Source organism: Schistocerca cancellata, chromosome 3 (assembly GCF_023864275.1).
Source record: "Schistocerca cancellata isolate TAMUIC-IGC-003103 chromosome 3, iqSchCanc2.1, whole genome shotgun sequence".
Taxonomy (NCBI): domain Eukaryota; kingdom Metazoa; phylum Arthropoda; class Insecta; order Orthoptera; family Acrididae; genus Schistocerca; species Schistocerca cancellata.
The window spans coordinates 206386050-206411586 of NC_064628.1; the positions used below are offsets into that span (position 1 = coordinate 206386050).

The 25537-nt window shown below is 39.4% G+C and overlaps 1 long non-coding RNA gene across 1 annotated transcript; it reads left to right on the forward strand.

The window, feature by feature from the left end:
* Nucleotides 1–5840: 5840 nt before the first annotated feature.
* On the forward strand, nucleotides 5841–22892 carry LOC126174823 (uncharacterized). Its single transcript, XR_007535488.1, has 5 exons — nucleotides 5841–5952; nucleotides 9840–9965; nucleotides 10411–10563; nucleotides 21795–22054; nucleotides 22299–22892. It is a non-coding gene; the product is annotated as an uncharacterized LOC126174823 (long non-coding RNA).
* The last annotated feature ends 2645 nt before the right edge of the window (nucleotides 22893–25537 follow it).

The window sequence follows — 25537 nt, forward strand, 5'->3', positions numbered from 1 at the left end:
TCGGACGTGTTGGTCAGCCGGAGCATGCTCCATTGATCTAAACAGGTGATAGTCAGAGGAAGCAACGTCTGGAGAATACGGTGGGTAGGATAGGACTTCCCATTTTAACGTTTCCAAGTACGTTTTGATCTCTTTTGCATCGTGGCGTCGAGCGTTTCGTGGTGCAAAATTACTTTATCGTGGCTCTCGCTGTGTTGCGGCCATTTGTCTTTTAATGCTCTGCTCAAACGCATTAATTGCGTTCGATAACGAGCACCTATGATTGTTTCACTTGGTTTTAACACCCCATAGTACACGATGCCGAGCTGGTCCCACCAAATCTAGAGCACGATCTTGGAGTTGTGAATATTCCGTTTGGCCGTCGACATGGAAGCATGGCCGGTATATCCCCATGATTGCATTAGGGGTTATCGTATTGAATCCATTTTTCGTCCCCGGTCACAATGCGATGCAGAAAACCCTTCCGTTTTTGCCTCTAAAGCAACTGTTCACAAACACATAAACGCCGTTCAATGTCTCTTGGTTTCAGCGCACATGGGACCCAAGTGCCTTCTTTCTGGATCATGGTTGCTGTGTCATTCCCACTAATCGTGCCAGTTCTTCTTGAGTTTGACGTGAGTCTTCACTCAGCAATGTCTCCAATTCTGCATCTTCGAAAACTTTCTCTCCTCCATCACTATGCTGGTCTACGACGTTAAAATCACAGTTCTTGAAGCGCTAAAACCACTCGCGACACGTTCTTTCACTAATAGCGTCCGTATCATACGTACTTGAGAGCATTCGATGAGACTCAGCCGCTGTTTTCTTCATATTGAAACAAAACAGTAACATCTCCCGCAAAGGACGTGATTAGGCTCGTACACTGACATTTTCAATCAACAACAACTTTATGATGGAGACACAGATCGACTAATGTTTGAACAAGGTTATGTTGACCGACGTCCAAGCTAACTGCCTGACGTCTGCGATCTGATTCTTTAGCCCGCTACTTACAGTTGTCGCCATCTATCGGCAAACGGCGCGGGAGCAAAGTTGTATACCTTCTACATTTCCCTTTTGCTTTCACAAGATACTTTCATCAATTTAATAATCCATGGTATATTACATGGCTGTTTGATGTCCCTTCTGTATAGCTTCTGCACAAAATAATGATATGAATTGATCGTCAAATAGATTAAATTTAATATCGGCATTTAGTTCACTTTAAATTTATTCCAGGTTATCTTTTGTGAACTATTTTTAAAAACATTTGTTCTGGGTCATTAATTACTTTGATTTCTACTGAGGAGTATCAATACTGAAAGGCGCTGCCTCCGTGTGTGTTAAGCATGTGGTTTGTTTTTGTTCTGCTATTTCTGTTTCCTTCATTTATTTCTCGGTGCAGAATTACTCTGTTTCTGTCTCTTGATCCACATTTTCTCTTTTTCGCAATCGTGAATCTAGAGTGTTATGTGCATCTTCACGAATTTCATAACTTTTCTTTTCAGTGCCCGTTAGACAGAAGTGGCTTTAAGAAGATGTAATGTAGGTAGAGCTACCAGATTTACAAACTCATTGGATGGAAATTCAATAATTCAGTATGGAGACCTCGTAAATAATCTTTCTTTTTAAAATGTATTCCACCGATTGTAGCAATTTTAATTGTAATGCCCATGGAGGTAAGAATAAGGGGAGATGGTGCTACGTATCCCAGCCGTACTACGTTTTGAAGCCATGGGGGCGTGGCTCGCTGCCATGACACTCTGACCAAAACATTGCCAGTGTGCTATAGCGCTGCGTGTATTACAGTCGCTAATTGCACCATATACGCATGTAACGTCATCAGATTGGTTGTTTCAAAGTTTTTGTTTAAAATAAAATCTCGTAAAGGCGAAATTCCGCGTTTCTTCTGATTAAAACTAGTTTTTAATGTAATATTACGAATGGCTAGCCTTCAATGTAAACGATACAATTTTGTTAATTCAGTAATAAACGTGTATCACAAACTAAGTAATAGAAACTGACAACTAAGTTAGCTATACCCTCCTTCCAAGCACAAAAATACATCTTGTTTGTAATACGTATTGGGACATTTCTGTTACGTTACACTACTGGGTAACACTGTTCATTACCACCAACATTTACTGAAATACGGTACATAGAATGGCAAATCTACACAGTGTCCTGATTAGGCCTATACTTTACACCAGTTAATGTAGTGTTAGCTTTTAATTTGGTTCATGATGAAGACAAAGTGAGTTACTTAACACTTCGATTATCGATGATACGTGCATATTATACTGAAACGTGAACTTGAAAACTAAGAATTTAATTCTTTGAATTAACATACCTTTTGCAAATGTTTTGGGTTCATAGGGAAAACTGATGGTACAGCATTTTCTCGGAGCCTTACTGTTGAAAGGGAAGTTCGGTCTATGTCCTCTTCTCGGAAATGCTGAGAACATATAGTGCTCCATTTAGACGCACGCCAATTCTTCCTCCTCACGGCATTCTCCCACAGAGCTTTCCGACTTTCATTTTTAGGAAATCTAAAATCATACAGGAGAAAAACACGCTGTAGTACAAGTACCGATGTAGCACACGTTCATTCACAATGAAGTTGTAAAATCACACTTAACGAGACAACTTACACATGAAATGTTATTCCCTTCGATTTCGCATCAAAATCAGAACGATTCGTACATCCGAACACCACACAAGTCACCATAATAGCGCAAAATCCTTCCAAAAGCGAGCGACAAGCCTATGGACACAAGCTTACAGCAGCAATGTTTTGGTCGGATTGAGATGTCTACCCTCGGCTTCACATAGCTTCACAGCTGTGACGTCACGGCGTCTCCCTCTATTCTTACCTCCATGGCAATGCCACCAATTCTTCAGCAGAGATGAATCCACCTATCATAAGGCCCGTCCACACGCAACGATCTGTCTGCGCAAATGTCTGTGCACATCACATCTGCGCAGACAGATAGTTGCGTGTGGACCTTCGACCATAGATACTAGTAGACTGGCCTTGCTGTGCAGAAGCTATACGGCTGGTGTGGCTCCAACATAAACCACGTGACTGTTGGCAAAAAGTGGCCGGATTTCAAATCAGCGGTCTGCCATCCTATGTTTGTATCGGATTTTCCCCACATTTCTCAATTGACTGCCAAACGCTTCCAACAAAAACTACTTTCTTATTTGTGAAAAATTATGCCAGAACTACATTTGACCTGGATTTGTTCAAAGTACCATTTATAAAATCTAACAAATACATCGAACGCCACTCTGGTGGGCAGTGGGACGAAATTACTATAAACTATCAATTATAGTAAAATGTCGTTAAAATTCTTTTAAACAGTAAGAGTGGGCTCGTGTCAAAACTTTAAACATTGTATTCGCCACGTTTCGAGCTTTAGTCACTTATAAAAGAAAATGGGCTATGGGAATTATGTCAATTATAGGTGTCAAAATTGTTTACTTTAGGAGCAGGTCCATTTTAGAGTATCAATTTTAGGTGCACTTCAAAGGTTCAGTTCCCACTATTTTTACAAAAGTTTAAACTATTAGTTTAAAAATAATGCTATTTTAGATGAAAGGTGAGACTTTGCAGCTTCAGAAAATAATTTTGGAGTCTAGGTTTAAAAATGACAGACACTGTAAATACAAATTATAGATATACATTGTAAATAATAACTAACCTATCAAAACACTTCTCCTCGAAGTGCTTCGAGCAAAGGCGCGTATGTGCAAACGGCTTAAAGTTTTTCCGTCTCAAGGCCTGTATCCAAAGCTGCCTTCGGTTTTCATCCTTACAGAACCTATGAGTAGGAACGAGAAACAGTTATACTTACTTCTGTAACCGAATCATCACGGATACTTTCCAAAATGTAATATGAGTCAGGGTTTACAGGCATCACTTTCAACACTTTAATTTACGTGATACTCTATTTCAAGTGTAAAAAACATATAAAAGTCACTTCAGCAGATTTCAATAAACGCATCTGCACTATGTTAGACACACTTACACGTGAAATGTAATGCCATTTCCCCGACAAAACGCTGAGTACAGCCATAAGCGCAACACGAAACAACCATGTTTTGCCAACATTCACGTGACTTCAGCCCAGAGATGTTGGAGCCACGAAAATGACGTCAGGGCCAGTCTATTATATTTATGGTCGAAGGTGTGGACAGAAGATTTGCACGAACCTGAGTTGTGTGCAAACCTGGAAGTTGGAGTTGGAGGTTTGAGCGAAACCTCTCAAATCTGTAGGTTCAAGCCACATCTGCGCAGACAAGTTGGAGCGTGTGGACAGGAGATCGCCGCAAATCTGGCGCGAAACAGCTGTTTGCTCGGTCTAGTGTTTGTATTTATGCGCACAGGGCATTAAAATGGCTGATACTCGTCAGTGTTCTCGAGAGTTTGTAAGTGAATTCATTGAAATATATAGAAACCACCCATGTTTGTGGAAGATTAAAAGTAAAGAATATAGTGACCGAGACAAAAAGACAGCAGCATACAATGCTCTAATTGAAAAACTGCGTTCAGTTGACGCCTCGGCAAACAGAGAAACAGTAATAAAAAATATAAATTCGTTGCGAACTGGGGAAATTATTTGCGGATGGATGTCGAAACTTATAATTATCTCTTAAAGCTTGAAAACCCTCATATTATGAGAAAAAATACTTGTCTGAGAAGGGCAATTTCTCCTCATGAACAGCTGGAGGTAACATTAAGATTCCCAGCAACAGGAAGGAGCTACAAGGATTTGGAATTTTCAACTGCAATATCGAAACAAGCGTTGAGTGAAATAATACCCAACACATGTGAAGCTATTTACACTGTCCTGAAGGATGAGTTCATGAAGGCAAGTCACGTAAATTAAGTCTGTCAGCGAACTGTTTTCCGAAAAGAGTTATCCAAAGTTCAGAAATCTAGAAGATCTGATGTAGATCAAGTATACCAGCCAACGTTATGGTATTTTGATCTGATTGGCTTTCTTAGGGATCAAGAAACAGCAAGACCAAGCAGGAGCACAATTGGAGATGAAATTGGAGTGTCAGTGTGCGAAGAAATGGAACACGAGGTAATGTAAAACAAAACAGGTTCGCCCTGCAACTCTCGCAGTAAATTTACGTGAGAAAACTGCTTTCGCTTTAGCAGCCACTGTCTACACCATTTTGACCGCTTTCTCTGTTTCCTGCGGTTGGTCTGAATGTATTTTGCAACACAAGTTGCGAACACAGACCACAACAGAACTTCCCCTATTTCTATATTTCAAAATATCTGAATTAAATTTTTGACGTTTACGGGGAGCGTAGTCGCTTGCCACTGATATTTCTTTTCTACACCGACAGATGGCGGGCGAGTAGTAGATTGGGGTTTGTGTCGTGTGAACACACATATTTGCAGCGATCATTTGCATGTACAAACATCAGCGCCAATGTCCGCGCAGACAGATCGTTGCGTGTGGACCGGGCTATACTTTTTTGGAACGTTGGGAAAATTGTGATAAATACTGTTACTACCTTCAGTTTTTGGCTTGCAGTTCCAGTCACAGTAATAGCAAAATAGGGCATTGTTAATTATAAACAGAAGCAATCGACTCAACAGAACCAACAAATAAAGAACAATAGCCAGAAATATAATCATTAACTCATGAACTGAGCAGATCTTTTCGAGAGTTATTTAGTGGCCAGAACGGACAAAACTGTCGGTTCTAGGCATACACCTTGGGATCCTTGAGTAGGGTGCATCTTTAAGAATGTTGTCTGGCATGAACAGTAGCGGGACATGAATGTGCAAGTTTTCAGTGCGGCCGGTATTTCATTTGCAACGTTGTGGCACCAGTTGAGATCTTTGCGCAGCTCAGACACCTCTCACGGCTCTCAGCTTCCGGTTGTTGTTGGTCGAACACGTGTGTGATGTGTATCACATATAACGGCTATGCGGGGAACTTGAGATTGGTAAGATACTGTTGTTTGGTACTGAATTTCGTTGTCATGTGAACTTGATGCTATACCTCTGTGTTTTTGTAATTGCAAATATGTCAGTGTAAGTGCGACTCATAATTCATAGATACGCGCTGTCGGGAATTGCAGTAGGTTTTTATATTATAGACTTCTCACGAGGACTTCTATCACTTGCAAGTACTTGAAACTGACTCACCGTCATTGAAAGCAAATTGTGTAGATTAATATTTTCCGCCCAAATATTTCGTTTATTTTATAACAAGGGCAACTCGCGAAACTTTTTTTCGCTTTCACTCTGGTTTCGGAAACTTATACGCTTGTATGTCGTCAGTTTCACTGCCCTGTTTGTTCTCCAACATTATTATACATTTAATAGTATCAAAAAGACGCGTTTGGTCATCTTAAATGCGGCTGCACTGCGATGTAGTTTCATATGATGCAAGTTTTAACTGTGTAACTGCACGCAAATATTTCTGCTGATTGTTGATTCATTACGATGTATGATCGGATTGCTTGTTATCTAGTCACAAAGTAATACAGTTGTGGAGTGTACTATATAATTCAATTTTTGTGTTAAGTTTTCGGTCATAAAATATAAGAAATTTCATATCCATTGCTGGAGGCCGCCAGCTTTCTTTATTTTTTTAAGATTTTGTTTTATTTTATCTAGGCATGTTTCGCAATGCCGTATATCCTCATGTTTAGTTTTGCCTTTGACTCGGTCTTGGAACCATGCAAATAACGTCCTGGGCTACCTATGCATTCTGGTGACGTAGGTCCTTCCCTTTCTCATTACAGTGTATTGCATCTTCAGTGAAGTATGTTTACTTCCTTCTCATAGTGATTCCCATCATGATTCTCAACAGTAAGTGCTGAGCTGCCCTCTGTATGAAATGAAAGATGATCTTCAAATTCATAGGAATTGTGGAAAAAACCTGCTGAGTTTACCAATACCAATGAAAGCCAATGTATCCTTGTTCACATTAACCTCCAGTCCAATTATTAGCTGCCATATAGAAAAAAATTCGAAGTAAGACTTGCAGAGGAAGCACTTAGTAGTTTGAGTGTTACCTGTAGGCTACCTACTTTTGTTTCTATGTTTTCATATTGTCTGATAAGTAGGCCTTTATTTAAATTTATTTACATCTCTAAGCTTTTGTGATCTGAGCCATAATAGTGTGTGTCATGGCGCTGTAGCACATCAGTTCCTGTTGAAATAAATGCATCAAGTGACCTGCACACTTTCAATATTTATTAATACAAATTTGTCAAACCTTCACTATATTGATGCAATCTCTTACTATCAATAACATGGGCAAAAATTATCAGTTAACAACATGATTTTATAAGCTTAAGCTGTCAAACACCTGAAAGTGTGTGCTGCAATTATATTAGTTACAGCTTGCAAACAGAAAACAGCGAAAAGAGAAAATAGAGTTTGGTTTCAAAGAAAGAGCGACAAGTCATATATTAATGAACTGACTGAAATCAGAATTACTGGCCCGAAAGATTTGTAAATTATTTTCCGATGACTGGTGCAACGTATATGTTATTCGTATTGAGAAAACGGAGAGGCAAAATGTGTTAATGACAGAGGCAGTCACATTTGACAAGAGATTAGGTGGTAACTTTGAGATGTCTGATAACAGAATGATTGCTTGAAGTTTAGTTCTGTATTTTCAGTAAGCACAGTTACTAAAGTTCTATGGAAACCTGGGTCATTCCACATGAAGGGGACTACGGGTCCCCACTCGACCATCTCCAAAGCTAATGAATTTTCAAGGGCTTTTAAAGAGAGGCTACTCACCTTCTTATCGCATACAAAGGTGCAAATGAGCCAAGTTTGATAGGCTAGCAAACATTCGATATTTGTTTTAATATACATAGGCAACCTTTTATGCTGAATCACGCCAAGGCAAAAACTAGAGATTTAGCTACTGTAAATATAAATACAGTGGCTAAAAAATTTGTCACGCTTTTCTGAGCGTCAAGGTGTGACTGACTACTGCTACTTTTCATATGAACCAATCGCACCAAAACTTCAGATAGTTGTTCATATCTATGATGTCTATATATCAATCAAATATAATTGACATTGCATGTCTAGATGGAAAGATATGCATCTGCAAAGTTGGCCAGCATTTTCTACATGCAAATTTTAGGGTATTTTTGAAGGGAAATATCTCAACTGTCTTGTGCAAGCCTTTTTTTCATACCACAGTGGACCATACTTTCAGCTTTCACAGCAGTATTGTTTGGTTTCTGAATCTTGCATTTTGATGAGCAAGAATGTTTCAAAAGTTATTATTTTAGCACCTCAACAAGTGAAATATTTTGCTCATTAAGCCATATATATATATATATATATATATATATATATATATATATATATATATATAGTAGAGGGAAACATTCCACGTGGGAAAAATATATTTAAAAAGAAAGATGATGAGCCTTACCAAACAAAAGCGCTGGCAGGTCGATAGACACACAAACATACACACAAAGTTTAGCTTTCGCAACCAACGGTTGCCTCGTCAGGAAAGAGGGAAGGAGAGGGAAAGACAAAAGGATATGGGTTTTAAGGGAGAGGGTAAGGAGTCATTCCAATTCCGGGAGCGGAAAGACTTACCTTAGGGGGGAAAAAAGGACAGGTATACACTCGCGCGCGCACACACACACATATCCATCCGCATATACACAGACATATCTGTGCATTTGCACTGTAAAATAATTCTGCACTGAAATTTCTTATTTATAGGTGACAAAAATTTCAACCAAGTTATTTAAATTAGGAAGTGACATCTAAATATATTAATTACTGGGGTTGATATTCCATCGTATAGACAATTGTTTAAATAGTTTAAATTTAAAATAATTTCATAATTCACAGATTTCTTGTAAAATTGTCAGATTTCTGACCCACCTATGACAAGGTTTCAAATATGATTAACAGCTCACTTCATTTAATTCTGATATACAGATTTAAAGTGAAGATAAAACAACTGTTCATACAATAGTCATTCAGTCTTCAATTTATTTATATTTGTACATTTTCCTATATTAGCTTCTAATTGTTGAAAAACTCTGCAATTGTGGCACCCTTGATAATGGAATCCCCCTTAAATAATGATTTTGTGTATTTTTTCTTCTCTAATATACTTTGGCAAGGGTTATTGTGCATTAATCCCTGGATGATGGGACTTTTTGTTTGGTGATCTGTGAAGACCCAATTTGAGTCGTCTTGCGCCCCCCCCCCTCCCCACACACACACACACACACACACCACCACCACCACCACCAAGTTTATAATAGATGTCTCAAGTTGAAAAGAAATTCTTTTGTGGTGTGTGCCAATTATTTACTTACATTTGTATTATATCAAGTTTCGTTAAAATGCTGAGCGAAATGTTATGAAATTGCTGTTACTGTAGCATGTTTATTGAAAGTTGTGAATTTAATGGCATTGAGTAATGAAGTATCCTGGAGCATCTGGTGCAGGAGCAGAAATTCTTCCATTTGCATGATCATTTCCTGTGATGTCACTTTCTACAAATGCCTTTTTGATTCACCCCTTATCCCTACGCTGTAGATTATCAAAAATTCACCACCTTAGTACATCCAGTAACTTTAATGTTATATAAATCATAGTTTGCACTTCAAAACTTAATTCATAGGTGGAATAAAAGATGAAAAGAGTAAATGTAACAACTCACTGTGCAGATGTGAGATGGGAAACATTGTATTTAGATCATAAATGATGTAATATATCACTGAGTGCCTGATGCTGTTCTCTAAGAAGAACTGACAGTTTATGTATTTAATATTGATTATCAGTACATTATAATAAAGTTCTTAATGCTTGGATTCCTTATTTACAGGCTACTTGTGCCATGCCAACAACAAATTTGGAGCAAGTGGAAGTTCTTTCCATTGAGTGAGTGTAAAATTTCTGGTGGTGGTGGTTTTTAAAAATGTCAAAACTGCAGGCTTTCCTCTTTTGAAAAGTGAGGACTTATACTAAACTAGAGTAGCTATGCTATAAAATTTGAGGTGTAAGCAGTGTCATTGGCATGTAGATGTGAAGTGTTGGATTGTATGTGGACAATTTTTACTGCATTTCAAATGTATATAAACAAATAAAATTAACTGATTATATGAAAATGAATTTTAAAGAATAAATTTAATGTTTTGCTATGATTACTGATTTTAACATTTTTCTCAATTTCTTGGTGTGTTTACAATTTATGGATCAGTAGGAAATTGAAATTTTTGTAGAATGTAGTTTATTTACAAATTTATAGAGTATTGAAGAGAGATGAACTTTGATGATGACAGTGACTTTGTGACTTTGTGATCAGTTTGATTAGTCTTTCTGAAAATTTGTGACAAAATTTAATTTTGAATGCTGTAATGTATTGTGTGTATAGTGATGCTGTTATATTTTTGCAGGTATGTTGAGAACATAGCCTGCATCAGGAAGGTCCAGGATAAGCAGGTGATGGTATGGAGGTGATGGGAGAGGAGCAGGGATAAATTAAGCTGTTTATGAGAAAGATTGTCTACTCCTACAAAATGCTCATTTGTGACAATGTTTTGCATCTGGTGAGTCATTTCCCAAAGATTCTTCACCTCTATGATTAAGAATACTGATACATTAATCTTATTATACTAAGGAGCAGTGAAAGCAGTAGCTTGAGAAGCAAATGTTGAAGGTCCCCATCAACCTTTTTAGCACACTTGCCCCCTCCCCCCCCCTCGCGCAGATGGTTTTTGCCGTACACATCAGCCATCTCACATTGGAAGCCTGTGGCCTGTGACTGGCACAAACATGCATGGTGCATTACAAGGAGCTCATTTGAAAGTGAAATCTGAAAATGGCTGATAGCTTTGGCAATAAAAATTGTGTAGCTGGAATTGGATAATTTTGTAGCGTGTGTGTGTGTTATTTTAGCCTTAGGTGCTGCAGAAGATGAGGATTTTCTGCTCTCAAGTAAGTGACACACGTCACCACAGGCAGTGTATCTCTGGCAGCTGTTTCCCTAAATCGTTTCAGGCAAATGCTGGGATGGTTTTAACACTAACCACCACCACCCCTGGCAGCTGTTCTGCCACACATTGATGAATATTTCGAGTCAGAGGGGAAAGGGAAGCTGATAGGAAAGGTAGTGGAGAGATGCAACGGTATTTACAGCTTTGGGAAATGAAAGGAATAAGAAAAATAACATTTAACACAATTTATTGCAGTTTCCCTTTCCTAAAGACATGTCATTTGAAGCAATAACGATGCTTTCACTTAACTTTTCTTAGATGCGTTCTTCCATATACTGGTTTTCTTGCAAATTTTCGTTATGGTGTATGCACTTTCTCCAGTCTTCAGAGACATCATCAGTGACGTGCTTACTTAAATTCTGCACATCATTTCATTCTGAATGTGCAGTTTATGCATGTAACCCTTTCTTTCACTAAGGGCCACAAATTTTTTATCAAGTTGTAGTGGCAGCCTCACAACCTTACAGCTCATTTCTAATGCTGAGCTGTCAAGTTCAAATTGATCATAAATGTGCTAATGATGCCTGAATTCCAACACCTCTGCTTTTGTACAGCAGCCCAAATTTGAAATAATTTTATCTTCTAACTACTATCAAAATTTCTTCCTCCTATGCATTTGAATTAGTTTTTTCTTGAATGGTAACTGGTATTATGCATGTGGTAACAGAATCCTCTTCTGAACCCTGTAATAAATCTAAAAACCAGTGTGATGTTTAAATACATCACTATTCATCTTTTTGTGATGATCACTGAATTTGCAAGATGTAAATGTTGGCTTTGCAAAGTCAATAAAGCTATATTGATAAGGTCGTGGATGACAATGTCGGTTTCCTGTGTTAGTCAATACATTCAAACCACAATTGCTCCTTTTATTCTGCCAGATGTGCTTCCTGGTGTAGTAATGATCTTACTTGGATAATTAATAGGGTGCCAATTTCCTTTTTTTTTTCTTATGGCTATTTCCCAGAAAAATTTTCTAGCTCCACTAATATTGTATCTCTCCATCAGAAACCCTCTTCCATCCTTGCATCTTCTGTAACTGAAACCTAAAGATTTCAGAATTGTTCTAATTTAACATCAGCCACCTGTGAAAGAAATCTTGGGTAAAACATCTGCTACTTTTTGCCTGGGACACTTGTCACAGTCATAGGAATTCCAACACACATCTTCTGATGAAGATGTTTCTGAAGCAATACAAATTGGTTCCAGTTCTTGGCGTTCGCCACAAGTACCAATTGCACATGCTACTGCAAATAATCTCTGTATAGTTGGCAGTGAAACACCACACACATTTATTGTTCCAATCAGCAGTGTCAATAAAATTTTCTCTTCTGCCATTGTCTTAAAGATCATGGAAAAAAGTTAGATGCCTTATATTAACAGTTCCTTTTATTTGGTTGTGTGTGTCGTGAAACTGCCACTTGTAACTCGCAAACAAAAAGTGCAGTACTGTAGATGAAAATTACTGTTCTGTTAGCAAATGTAAAATACTTCCTTACAGGGAACATAAAAGTGAATAATGGGTAGCAACAAAGTTGAGACATGCTGGTGACAGTTGGAATGAAGCACAGTATTGCCTGATAAACCCTTTAACAATAAGTGTTTATTCGGTAGTTGTTGCTTGTTATGATGCTACCTGGACAGCACCTTTGAGAAGAATGACACTGTGGTCAGACTGTGAGCTTAGCCAGTGGCCTCTCATTGGCACTTAGAAACTGAGGAAAGACTAGGGGTGGGAGAACTGATGTACCAAACAGTGAAATTTTTGTTGTTCTGTAGTGTAGTAATTTTGTCCTTTGTAAAGTTTTTGTGCACATTAAAAAGACAGTATTCCTCTGATTGTATTTCAACAGTTTTTGGGCAATTCTTTATTCTTATTAAACTATCCTCACATGTTTCTCGATGCAGCATAAATGAGATTTGAGTTTGAAGGTAGTGAATTGCTGGAATCTGACAATGGAAGTGTGTAGCCAGTCGTTCGTCCTTTGCAAACCATGACAAAATATAACAAGTCATCTGTGCTGTTTTACATTTATCCCTTTTTCAGTTATTTGTATATGTAACCTCCCATCATATACAGGGTCTCAGACCTTTCTTCTTAATTTTCTCTTTCCTTCTACATATCCTTCAAGAACTGTTTTATAATGCCATTTTATTTTAGGATAAGCCCAGAGCAGTTTTCTTCGTTTTTATGTTGGCCTGTAACTCTTTTACTCATTCTTCGCAGTGCTTCATTCATTTCTATACCTCTGTCAAATTAATAAAATGAACAGTTAAGCAGTGAGGTTGGCAGTGTTGTCTGTATACATTATCTGTGCCCATTGTATGATTTAAGTTGTGCTTAGTAGTGTGGAAGTAATCTTGCCACTTCTTTGCTCACTTTTGTGTCTAATATAGAACATCCTGTCACATTCAATCTATACAGATAATCAAAACAGACAACAATTGTCACATTACCAGTTCAGGTGTTATCTGCAACTCATTGTGACAACTGGCACTGGAGGTGGTATAGAGTGATGTGGCAGCAGTGAACAGGATAGATGTGACCAAGGTCATTCTCTGATTTTTGTTACTAAAAAAATAGCTTGAAATCACTTTAATCTTCTCTTGGTGCATATTGCTCTGTTTTATCTTCTCAACTTTTCCACACATACACATTTCTTAAGTTTTTTTGGTTTGTTTCTAACAGCTAATCACACTATGGGGGACATGTCACTGTTGTCATGTATGTTATATTATGGAGGAATTTAATTCATGCTGCACAACATGTGCGATTCCTTCTTATTTGTCAGCTACAACTTTCAACCACATTTCAGTGTAACTTACATCTTGGCTACACTACAAATCCAACTGTTACCACAAAATTTATACTTTTGTGGGTTGTTTGCAGCCAGTGCTGTTTCTCTCCTTCCAACCTCTGTAGTTTCTTCCCAGTTGCTGTCTTGGAGAATTGTGAAGTCTGTAACTTCAGTATGTGTCCCATCTTTTAGGCTGTTGATCTTCGTACCTTCTTCGGCCATTTATAATCATCCATTTGTTCTAAATGTCAGTTATGTAGTAATTTATTTCTCAGTAGTTTCCACCATGTTTCTTCCATGTAAGTCGTTTTTCTGCTTTCTTCATTTCTGATGTAAAGTTGTGAGACTAGCACTACTGCTCTAGTAACCAATTTCCATGGCTAGTAGCTTACCCTTTTGGCTTTATTTCCCACACTTTTAAGATGCAGGTGTAAATATGCTTTTTACTGTTGTTTTGTGGATAACTTCTTTGTTTTATTTGTGATCTTATTACTTCAAAGAATTGAGTTTCATTGTGAAATAATGTTTATCTAGTCCAATCTTAATTTTGAGATCTTCATTTGCAATATAGTTACATATAGGAAATTAAAAGAACAGCAAACTAGTACACCCAAATTCCCAGCTTATAAATCATATACTCTGTTTTTTTGTTTATTTTCAAACACTTCTTTTTATAGCCTTCTAACAGATTCAACGTGTGGCTCAAGACATTAAGTACATAGAAGAAAATCCTGAACTTTATTCTGCAAAGTAGTGAAAGTTATTTTGAATAAATATTTAAACCTGTGTTCTGCTTTGCTGCCAGAAACATTTGCATGATGTCAAGTGTCCTGTGCACTGATGGGCTGATGAATCATGGAGAGCAGATTTCTTCTTTGGTTAGAAGTTTGATGTTTTAAAATTGATGCCAACAGAAATGTGATTTTTCGGTGCAGTGGCTCATTAAAGGCATCAAACACATTTTTGATGAAGGTAAACTAGATGTGTTTTTATCGCATTGTCTTTTTTAATGTCATGTAAATGAACATTGTAACAGTTAACTCTTTGACTACTACGAACATGCTACTTGCATCCTGTGGAGAGTGCAACTTGAAGTTGTTGCCCTATCCTATACTGCTGCCACACAGCCCTGCTCCCCAGTGCTGAATATTCAAGGAGGGCTGGGCATGACAATCTCGTATTCTGCTCGGGTTTTCACCAACGCTGATACAAAATACATGTCCTCTAAGAACTTACGGTTTCTACTTTAAAAGTCCTCTAGAAATGAATCACTCCATAGACAAATTTTGAGGTATGTCTACATTGCATCACACACAAATTACATATTTCTTAGGATGTGAGAAGCCTAAGATGGAAGGGAAGTATCACTTTAGAATCATCCACATAACGTAGTGTTCTTTGTTAGTTATTCTTCCATAAACTTGCTGTTCTACATATTCATAACTATAACAACTCAAGGAAATTATAAATCTGTCATATCACTCTGACAATATTATGAAAAGGTTAGTTGCTACTGACAATATAATGGAGATACTAAGTCACAGATAGGCATAACAGAAAGACTTTCAGTCAAAGCTTTCAGCCAAACAGGCCTTCATCAGAATTACACAACATACACCTTTACACACTCATGAAAACACAACTCTCTCATACATGATACCATTCTAATACATCAGCAGATGGGAACCACAGGTATAACTTCATTCCTCCATATTTGTTGATTTCATTTACTAATTGTCAGTGATGTGGTGAGCGGATGTGCACGGCAGCTAATGAAATACTTGGCAAATTCTAAGAAAACTGGTGAAAAATTCAAATTTTTTCCCACATATTACGGTATCTTGTCGCCCAGTAAAACACTGAATTTTTTTCTGTTATTTGTTTGTTACTGTGCTGCATCCAGTTAAACAAAAAATTCAACGAAATTAAGATTTCTGTAGAGGTAAAATAAATTAAAAAAAAACACACACACAACCAGTGCGTAGATTTTGTGTATGGTCCATTTTACATCAATGATTGCAGTGCACAAAATGTAGCTAATGTGTCAATATTGTATTTAAAGCTGAGAGCAGAGCGATTGCTATCATCATTCTCAAGATATTGGTTTTTGTATCTGTGGGAATGTTATGCATATTTTGTTCTGGCCATGCCCAGTGTGGTGGTCATGTGCAACCTGATTCATGGTCGCAACACCCATTATACTTTATAAATGGTTCAAGATATGTAAAAGAGGTTTTTTTGCAAATGATAGTAAGCAAAGAGGGTGCATATATTGCTGTATGATTAATACTCGAAACTTTCTCTGTTGAGGTATATCCGAAATGATTTTTTTTTCTTTTTTCCCTGTGGGAAGATGTACTTTTTTAACATTATTTAATATCTTGTCAAAAAAGAATAATGTGGCATTGCACATATTAATATTTGAAATCAGGATTTGCCAGGATCAGGGAAATGACATGGAAGGACTAGACCCCTTTAACTAACATAATTTATCCTTTCAACAAAAGAAAATTTTTGTAAAGTAACAGCAGTATCCCTTTAAGAAAAACAGGTTGGAAAATTTCAGTGTAATGTGCCATGTTTAATTTACGAACTCGAAGTGTTCTAAATGGTGAATGACACAGTTACAGAATTACAACAATAATGGGCTCAAATAAGTTGCAAGAAAATAATACTTTAACAATATCAGCATTTAAAATTTTTATTAAATCTGCTAATAAAATAATTAAAACTGAGTTCTTGGTCAATTTCTGTAAGCGAGCTCAAATCCAAGACATTAGGTAGATGCCAAAAAGATTAATACTAAGACATAACATTTGCCTTACAGCCAAAAGACTTACACCAAACAATTTACAATAAAATTTAGAACTTAGTTAAAATACATATTAAACATAACAATAACAGTAAAGGGAAAATTCCGTGTGCAAAGCTAGTTAATCATAGGCTTCTTGGCCGAAAGCAAAATTTCATTTACAGTGCAAGTCGGAAAACACAAGATATTCAACTTGAGCACAGACAGGATGCGAACCTATCCAATAAGATCATACGCCCAAGGAAATAAGTGTCACTAAAAATGTAAGATGTAACAGGGAACTACACAAAAGCAGCTGTAAATTCTTCCAGGAAGGAATATAAATAAGAACTCTCCAAGGTGTTACCATTAGCTGGAGGTCATAAAACAAACAACTTACAGGGATTTGTCGTAGTAATACCAGAGAGACCGCCAGCTTTTGAACACAGTGAAAACAAATATTAAAATTCAGAAACTGTTTGTTCTCTCGCATAAACCCATTTGAAAACACACAAAAATTAAAAAAAACTAGATAATTCAAGGGACCGTGATACAGTTATGCATGAAAGCAGGACACATTAGATAGCCACAACAGCATTAATTATCTCAGATTTTTAAAGATAATACAGGGTGTCTACGACCCGGGACAACCGGGAAATCCGGGAAAAACCCGGGAATTTTTTCATCCGGGAGAAAACCGGGAAAAACCCGGGAATTTTTCGGAATTCCGGGAAATTTTCATTGTTTTAGCTTCAAGTTAAATTTTTGTATATTTGACTGCAGAATTGATTCTCTAGCAAAGAATGTTATTGTATCCTGCTACTGGAGAATGATACTGCAGCAAGAAAATATACACGAGAGGGAAAAAAATAAAACTTTAGTGGCAAAGGAAATGTGCAATTTACAACAACAAAACACCGTGCACGCACAAGCGTCTGCGAATAGCAAAAATATGTCAAAGGCCGTAGGGCGCAGACTAATTCTTCGTAACAATAAACGGCTTGCTATGAGCATGACGTCACAACTGTTCACGTAAGGTTCGTTTGACCAATTGCCAGCGGTCTGTTGCGCTTGCGCATTTGACTCGCGTGTAAGCAGTACCTTCTCCCGCTACTTGAAGTTTGGCTGTTAGCTGTATCGGTAGTAGCAGCAAGCAGCCAGATGCAAACGAGAAAAATTTTTCTCCCGCGCCCTAGCTGCCAGATTCACGCTTGCACAGAGTTGTAGTGGGGAGGGGGTTCTCCACGTGACCCGTGTTTACGTTAAGTGATTTCGCTGCTTCTCTTCGTGTACAGCTCCCACATAAAATGAAAACAAAACGGATTTCTGTGGCCGGAAGTTATCAAGTGAATTAAAATACATTCACATAATTACGGAGGGCAAAAATATATTATTAATTTCAGTTTTCTGATTTTATTTTATTTCCAAGTTTGTAGCAGTCAAGCATTAATCGCCTTGCAGAACAGTGAAGTTAATTTTGCAAGTTTGCTAAAGAAATTTGGCTTTATTAGTCTTTCCGCTGAGGCAGTCTTTTTATTTGAAACGAAGTGTTTCATTCTACAGTATTGCCTAGTTCCAAGCGAAGCTAATTTCAAGTGCACGTTATCATCTTCTGCCATATATGGCATTATGCCATAATAAAGAACCAAAAATGAGATCGCAGAGTACTGGTACTCCAAGAAAATTTACATCCTAAAAACCACACTGACAAGCTTAATTCACACGAACATGCGGGCTTCCTACACCAATACAGTTGCACACGCACAATAATGCCTGTTTTTCTGGCGCTCTCTGGCAACTGGTAAATCGAACCTATTTCTAACAGTCTCCGGATAGTATTGCGAACGGTGGTTAGAAAAGCGTTACTTTCAAAGTAAATTTCTTTTTACGCAAGATGAATTATGTTACGTGTGAGAAAGTGGGATGGATATCTAAATCACAGAGCATTCGAAACAACAGTTTGAGGACCAGCCACTTATAAGAATTTCGAGCCGAGACATTTATGTCAGAATTTTAAATTTACTGGCACATTTTTGCGATGTATCTTAAAGTATAACAAACGCAAAAAAAAAAAATCAATATTACATGTGAAAACTTAGCTTCTGTTGTAGCGTGTTAATCTTAGAGACCAAAATTATATGTGAAAGCTTAACTTTTCCTCTTGCGTGTTCGCGCTATGTAACCAGTGATCTTGCTATTGGCTGACTATAACACGTGTCCTATGCTCTGAATAGCTGCTGTCATCGGCTGGCGAGATCTCGTGGCTTGAGATATGACTCGCTTACAAAAGGACATCGCAACCTCGGTTTCAACCTTCCGGAAACTAACGCGCTGTGTTTGGTGCAATTCGAATTTATACTTTCGTAATACGAAAATATGCAGCGTATATGTTGCTGCAAATCAAAGGTCTTTCCAAAACTTCTCTCTTTTTTTTTTTTTTTTTTTTTTTAATTAATAGTCTCTCCAAAACTTCTCTGCCCCGTCTTTTCTTTTTTTTTCCGGGAAGTACTGCGCGATTGTATTAAACGTTAACCATTCAAAGGATTGATAAGTTTTACAGTTCCGAAGGAAAATCTACGGAAAACCTACTGTCACTTAGCACAGAAAAAGTGTATTTTCGCTCGGGAAAACGCATATTTTTTAAACGGGATATCCGGGAGAAATCCGGGAATAATCCGGGAATTTTTTTTCCTTGTCCCCGTATACACCCTGTAATACTGGTCAGCAGATTAATGCAAATCACTTCAAAAAATACCCAGAGCAGACATGGCAATAAATTGGTCCTAGAATAACATAATCAGATAACAGAGGCTTGCATGATGACTCAATGAATATAAACATGAACATCTTCTAAAGCAATTTGCGAAGTGGGAAACCTGTGCACAGAGCCGAACGATTAGATACGCATGGTGTAGGTGAACCAAATCTTTTGCCTTCTACCCAGTCCTGCTGAAAAAGCGTGAATGGCAACCCAGAAAAGACGTGCTGATCCACAGCATGTGTCTGTTGCTCGAAGAACTGCCACAGACCCCAGCCCCACATTGTGCGAAGGCTACACGTAAACTGCCTGCACTGCACTATATGAAGGCCCCAAGATGCTGCTCCAGTGGCTGCTTTTGAAGAATAGCCAGGGCAGTGATACCCACACAAGGGAGTAATATGCGCCACCTAGCGAAGCACTAGCTAGGAGCTATCAATAGTGGGAAGGAGAAATGACTCACCATAGCTCAATATATGTGATATTCTATGTGGAATACTCAGCTTTAATCAAAACCTGTTTGTTGTTATACCACAAAATGTAGTTGCTACAAAAGGACATCGCAACCTCGGTTTCAACCTTCCGGAAACTAACGCGCTGTGTTTGGTGCAATTCGAATTTATACTTTCGTAATACGAAAATATGCAGCGTATATGTTGCTGCAAATCAAAGGTCTTTCCAAAACTTCTCTCTTTTTTTTTTTTTTTTTTTAATTAATAGTCTCTCCAAAACTTCTCTGCCCCGTCTTTTCTTTTTTTTTCCGGGAAGTACTGCGCGATTGTATTAAACGTTAACCATTCAAAGGATTGATAAGTTTTACAGTTCCGAAGGAAAATCTACGGAAAACCTACTGTCACTTAGCACAGAAAAAGTGTATTTTCGCTCGGGAAAACGCATATTTTTTAAACGGGATATCCGGGAGAAATCCGGGAATAATCCGGGAATTTTTTTTCCTTGTCCCCGTATACACCCTGTAATACTGGTCAGCAGATTAATGCAAATCACTTCAAAAAATACCCAGAGCAGACATGGCAATAAATTGGTCCTAGAATAACATAATCAGATAACAGAGGCTTGCATGATGACTCAATGAATATAAACATGAACATCTTCTAAAGCAATTTGCGAAGTGGGAAACCTGTGCACAGAGCCGAACGATTAGATACGCATGGTGTAGGTGAACCAAATCTTTTGCCTTCTACCCAGTCCTGCTGAAAAAGCGTGAATGGCAACCCAGAAAAGACGTGCTGATCCACAGCATGTGTCTGTTGCTCGAAGAACTGCCACAGACCCCAGCCCCACATTGTGCGAAGGCTACACGTAAACTGCCTGCACTGCACTATATGAAGGCCCCAAGATGCTGCTCCAGTGGCTGCTTTTGAAGAATAGCCAGGGCAGTGATACCCACACAAGGGAGTAATATGCGCCACCTAGCGAAGCACTAGCTAGGAGCTATCAATAGTGGGAAGGAGAAATGACTCACCATAGCTCAATATATGTGATATTCTATGTGGAATACTCAGCTTTAATCAAAACCTGTTTGTTGTTATACCACAAAATGTAGTTGCTAAGTAAATAAATGTTTAGTTATTTCCATTTTCGTCAAGAGCTTTCATTTATTTACAACATGCAGAATGCATTATAGGTACACGTAATGACATTAAGTTGCCACCTAGTTTCTCTTGCAAGACTACTGCAGTGGTCTTTATATGGAGGCGTCTTACACTCTGCTCATGTTTCTTTTATCGTATGACACCAAGAACCAGGTGTAGGTGCCTGTCATCTTCACAATCACTTCCTGTCTACAGCCACATCAGCCAGCCATGTTATCAGTGAAAAATGAAGATGAAAACAGCAACACAAATAAGGTCACGGCAGCAAATGCACAAAGACTGAATGATGGAAAGCTGCTGAACACTTACATGGAAATGTGGTTACTTGCCCTCTCTACCTGGCCATTAAGTGCCTCGTGCATTAAAGCTTCCAGAGCACACAGTGGCAAGGGGCAGGCTTATACACGTGTAGACCACCTGACGGAAGGATCGAAGGTGAGCATAACACACACAGAGCACCCAGACAGTAGCAGCAGGGCACATTAACATGTCGAGAGCATGTATAAGACGGTATTAGGTAACTTTTCATATTCGCGCCGCACAGGAAAAGAATTGCAGTGTATGAAGCCTTATGAAACTTATTTTATGGTTGTGTGAAACAGTTAAATGATCACTGAATGGGTAAAGTACTGACACATTAACATATAGCCAGAGTTGCTGAAGGAGAGGTTGTGGTCGTATAGTAAAACAATGATGAAATTTTCTTACTAACTATTACATGCTGTTTAAATGTCCTCTGAGAAGAACTGAATATTAAATATTTGTGTAAATATTACTGAATCAGTGTATTTGCCAATTGTTATTGAGAGATTCTTTTGTTTCAGATACACTGTATCAGTGTGGATTAAGGTGAAATGTAGGAAATGGAGCATTAATTAAATAGAACTGCACCTTACAAGTTTTTTGATGCAGTGTGTTTTTGGTGTGGTTGATGTCCCAAGATGGCTTCGAGTATCGTCATAAGACTTGGGATCCAATTTCAAAAGATACCAGCATGTGGAAGATGAAAACATACAGGATGTCATGACCTGTAAAAGTTGTAATGGGCTGCAGAATTAGTGGCAGTTTGCTGTTGCTAATGGGTGTAAGTAAGCAGACGATGAGTATGATCATATGTCTTCTTTTGATGTTCTTGATGTGAAACACATAAGTAAATTTTAACTTTAATTTACAGAACAGTCTTGAACTTAATGATGATGACTGTGATTATGTGAAGAACAATGAGCAATTATTCGATTAGTCTTTCTGAAAGTTCATATAATGTAGTGAAATCTTAATGTGATTATTATGGTAACTAGAATTTCACTGATTGCCTTTTATATTTGCAGATTGTTTTCTGGGAATACAATGGACAAACAGAACAAGATAAATGATTGTAGCCAAGTAGGCATATTGCCCAACCCTGAGCAACGAGATATGCTAGAATTATGAAACTTGTATCAGTGAATAGTGCCATGGGATCTTGTCAAACAAGTTGTGACATTTGTATAGATAGGTGTGGTGTTCTGTCGGACGTGTGACAGAAGAGACAATACTTATGATAAAGCAGCTAGTGCATTTGTAGTTTCACAGACTATACATAATCAAAACAGAAAAAAGGAAACAACTATCACATATTCAGAAGTATTGATAGTGCTAGTGGTAGTAATAATAATGATTGCAGATGATAGTGCTGCCATAAGTCAGCTTTCTGTGTTGTCTAGTGGCTTTACTTTGTGCCATATCACAAGGTATGGAGTGCAATGGGATGTTCGAGGAACAGAGTGGTGAGTTCCAATTGATGTTCTGGCCCCCAACCAGATCTGATCCTGATCGGACACATAAGATGTGACTGAACGTGGTGTCAGAGCTAGCCATCTCCCTTCCTCAAATTTACAGGAATCTGGTGACTTGTATGCAGATGTGTCAACTCCCTCCAGCAACCTTCCTGTGTCTGCTTCCATGCCACGATGCGTCACTGCAGTTACCTGTGCCAAAGGTGGACAAACCATATTGTAAGCTGCAAAGTAAAATTTTTTGTTACGTTGAAAATGTACCACAACAGAAACGACATCCAGAAAATGGTAGATAACTGGCAACAAGCAGCTCATGCACTCATGATAGCCTATAAAGACACAAATGTCTACAATGCCGACGAAAGTGGATTCAACAAGGAAATGACTGTGGGCCGCACTCTAGCAACCAGAGATGCTAAAGATATTGTAGGAGTTGTACAGTTTGTTCATGTGACAACTCGCATATCAGCGCCATGTCACAAGGTATGGAGTGCAATGGAATGGTCGAGGAACAGAGTGGTGAGTTCCAATTGATGTTCTGGCCCCCAACCAGATCTGATCCTGATCGGACACATGGGATGTGACTGAACGTGGCATCAGACCTAGTCATCTCCCTTCCTCAAATGTACAGGAATCTGGTGACTTGTATGCAGATGTGTCAACTCCCTCCAGCAACCTTCCTGTGTCCCCCCAGGGAGTCAACAACTCTTTTGTGGATACGTGCGTAGCGAGCACGGGACCCTCGAGCTAATGTGGCCTTCCTTCCTTTCCGCGCTGCATACGTTCCCTTTCCGCATCCTTCCCCATCCCTATCTTCGCCCCTCCTCCCCTCACCTCTGGCTCTTTCCTTCCCTTTCTCCCCATCTGGGAGTATGGTTTGTGCTTACGTCCGGAGACGGATGCTCGTAAATGTACTGCATTCTTCGCCTTCCTTGCTTTTATGTCTTCTTCCTTCCTTTGTCCTTCTCTGTTCCTTACCTCTTCTCTTTACCCTTTTCTCCGCTGCGGCGTTTGAGACCTCTCTTCTTTCCTTTCCCTTTCCCTTTCTCTTTCTTCCTCCCTGTGCGTGTCTGAAGGCCAACCCACGCCTTTTGTGCGTAGCCGGTGACGGGGTAACGCGTAATTCCCCGCCCCGGGTAGACAGGTAGGACACGTACGTACCCCCTGGTAACGGCCAGGCCCAGGGAGAGGTGATTACCCGAGCTGATACCTTCCGAAAGTGCCGATTGGTCCCTCCGTCCGTTTGTCGGGAGGTGTGAACAATCACCTAAGGAGGGAGTGCCCTCAGAGAGGGCCCCCACAAGGGAGGAGCGCGCCATCGGAGACGCCGGTAATCATGGGGGATTCTTCCGCAATGGTTTCCTCACCTTCCACTATGTCTGCTCACAAACGTAAGTATACTGAGTCTCAGCCACAGACGATTCTTCCATCGTTGCCACAGTTCCTTGTTGTTTCTCGGTCTGACGAAGGTCACGACTCCTCCACGGTCAACCCTTTCATTATTCAGAAAGGTGTCGATGCAATTGCAGGTCCTGTAAAGTCTTGTTCCAGATTACGGAATGGCACCCTGTTGTTAGAAACACACAGTGCCCTCCAGGCTCAAAAATTGCTGCGTACTTCTCTGCTCCACACCTTCCCTGTCCGGGTGGAACCGCACTGTACCTTAAATTCCTCGCGTGGAGTCGTTTATACACGCTCCCTCGATGGATTGCTGACGAAGAAATTCAGCACTACCTGTCTGACCAGGGCGTAACGGCTGTTCATAGAGTTATGAAACGGGTTGACACGAACATCATTCCAACCCGCACTGTCTTCTTGACATTTGACAAAGTTCAACTCCCATCGAAAATCAAAGCAGGCTATGAGATAATTTCCGTTCGCCCTTACGTCCCAAACCCTACGCGTTGCTATCGATGTCAGCGGTTCAATCACACCAGCCAGTCCTGTTCCAATCCGGCCAAATGTGTTACGTATGGCAAGGATGCCCATGAGGGTGCTTGTCCACCTCCATCCCCTCGCTGCATCAACTGTATGGGTGACCACCCTGCTTCCTCTCGAGATTGCCCCGTTTTTAAGGACGAAAAGCTCATCCAGGAAATAAGAGTGAAGGAAAAGGTGTCGACCTTTGCTGCTCGAAAATTATTCGCCAGTCGACAGCCCACCGTGCCTCAGACAGGAAAATACAGCACTGTTCTTGTTTCTCCTCAGCCAACAAAGGAGGCGGCCACGCAGACTTGCGACCTCACCTTTAGTACCACGGTCGTCAGATCGGCCAGCGCAAAGATTGCCCGTTCAACCTCACCACTTTCGCCTGCCCACTCTATGGCTCACCCTTCGTCGGGTTCTGCTAAATCTCGAGCCCAAAAGTCAGACGCCAAGTCTTCGAAAAAAGAGCATACTCGTGAAGAGTTTTTACGTACCGCAACTTCACAACCATCGGTTCCTCCTTCATCTAAACATCATACTTCCAAGAAGGCTACAAAGAAACCCAGTTCCTCTCCTCCTCCGCCAAGGCGTGTCCCATCTACAGCACCACCTGGCGGAAATCGCCCTCGGCCGTCTTCTGTGTCGCCGAGGCGCACTGCTGGTGGCCGGTCAACCGGCCGATCGCTGGTGGCAGGGGCTGCTCCTGACCAACCTATGGATCAGGATCTTCTGCCTTCAGCTGAATGCCATTCCATGCTGTCGGTCGCAAGCTCTGACCGGTCGTTGAGTTGACAGCACCCTTGGTCACATTCCTTCATTTTCTGTTCACCCTATGTCCATTATCCACTGGAATATCCACGGCATTC